This window comes from Gossypium arboreum, chromosome 8 (genome assembly GCF_025698485.1).
Source record: "Gossypium arboreum isolate Shixiya-1 chromosome 8, ASM2569848v2, whole genome shotgun sequence".
NCBI classification, from domain to species: Eukaryota; Viridiplantae; Streptophyta; class Magnoliopsida; order Malvales; family Malvaceae; genus Gossypium; species Gossypium arboreum.
In genome coordinates, this window is record NC_069077.1 from 84,840,287 (window position 1) to 84,842,327 (window position 2,041).

The window sequence follows — 2,041 nt, forward strand, 5'->3', positions numbered from 1 at the left end:
CGTCGGGACCATTACTCTTTGATGAAGAAATCGATCGTACAATTCACAAAAATCAAAGAGAAATCGGGCGTAGCTTAAGATAAACAGAGAATGAACAAGAAGACGATACTCAACCCCCAACCGAAGAGATGGCTAAAAACCAAGGCAATCAGCTACCTCCTACAATTGCAGCAAATCAGAATCTTGCTCTTCGTACTATGTATGACTATGCTAAACCTTCTTTGACGGGAACTGAGTCAAGTATAGTTAGACCTGCTATTGCTGCAAATAATTTCGAACTGAAACCTAACACAATTCAGACGATACAGCAATTTGTTCAGTTTGATGGTTTGCAGGATGAGGATCCCAACACTGACTTGGCGAATTTTCTGGAGTTTTGCGACACTTTCAAAACTAATGTCATTTCTGATGTTTCCATTCGCCTTTGGTTATTTCCCTTTTCATTGAGAAACAAAGCTAAATAGTGGTTGAACTCATTACCACGAGGGTCTATCACTACTTGGGAACAAATGACCGAAATTTTTTTACTAAAATACTTTCCACCAGCTAAAATGGCTAAATTACGCAATCATATCTCTTCTTTTGTGCAGATGGATTTAGAAACATTTTACGATGAATGGGAGAGATACAAGGACTTACTGAGAAGGTGCCCTCACCATGGGTTACCGCTTTGGCTTCAAGTACAAACATTCCACAGTTGTCTGAATCCCTCGGCGCGGCAAATAGTTGACGCGGCTGCTGGCAGAACCATCAACAATAAAACACCAGAAGATGCTTATGAGTTTATAAAGGAGATGTCACTGAATAACTATTAATGGCAAGTTATGAGGACAAAACCAATGAAAATAGCCAGCATTTATAACGTCGACTTAGTTACTATGCTGTCAAATCAGGTAGAACTTCTCAATAAAAAGAGTGATGGTTTACTTGGTTCTACGCAGGTACATCCAGTAATGAGGTGTGACACGAGTGGAGGAGGTGTGCATGTAGAATATCAATCCTTCAATCTGACAACTGAAGAGGAACAAGTCAACTATATGGCTAACAATAACTTTAGATCTCAAAATAACCCATATAGTACTACTTATAATGTAGGTTGGAGGAACCACCCAAATTTCTCCTGGGGTGGTCACGGGAATCATAAGCCACAAAATCCTCAGGGTTTTCAATAGCCACCTTATCAACAAGAGAAAAAAGCAAGCCTTGAGGAGATGCTCACAAAATTCATATCAGTGTCAGAAACCCGCTTCCAAAATACTGAGACAGCACTCAAGAATAAACAAACATCGATCCAAGGGCTCGAAACTCAGATAAGCCAGCTCTCCAAACTAATCTTGAAAAGATCACTAGGAAATTTACTTAGTAATACCAAATAAAGAGAGCATGTCAAAGAATTTGCACTAAGGAGTGGGAAAGTGTTAGCAGAATCTAAAAAGAAGTTAGCACAAGAAGCAGTGGAAAGCAAAAGGAGGGAAGAAAAACCCGGAAGTAGTGACAAACTAGTGCCGGAGGAATATACACCACCAGTCCCATATTGAGCAAAATTAAAAAAATATTGCATTGATGCACAATTCGGTAAGTTTCTTGAACTTTTTAAGCAATTACATATCAATTTACCTTTTGTTGAAGCCATCTCGCAGATGCCTACCTACGTAAAATTTTTGAAGGAGCTTCTAACAAAAAAAGGAAGTTCGAGGACTTATCTACAGTAGAACTCAACGAGGAATGCTCCGCCATACTCCAAAACAAGTTGCCAACCAAACTAAAAGATCCAGGAAGTTTTACTATCCCTTGCTTAATTGGTAATCTGAATGTTGAAAAAGCACTAGCTGATTTAGGCGCCAGTATTAATTTGATGCCATATAAAATGTTCAAACAACTTGGTCTTGGGGAACCTAAACCTACTAGGATGAGTATTCAATTAGTCGATAGATCTGTTAAATATCCTAGGGGTATTATAGAAGACATACTCGTAAAAGTAGATAAATTTATATTCCCTATTGATTTTGTTGTGCTTGACTTGGATGAAGATGTGGAAGTA

The 2,041-nt window shown here is 38.6% G+C and overlaps 1 non-coding gene across 1 annotated transcript; it reads right to left on the bottom strand.

The window, feature by feature from the left end:
• Positions 1-557: 557 nt before the first annotated feature.
• LOC128279576 (small nucleolar RNA R71) lies at positions 558-664 on the bottom strand. Its single transcript, XR_008269778.1, has one exon. It is a non-coding gene; the product is annotated as a small nucleolar RNA R71 (small nucleolar RNA).
• Between the last annotated feature and the right edge of the window lie 1,377 nt (positions 665-2,041).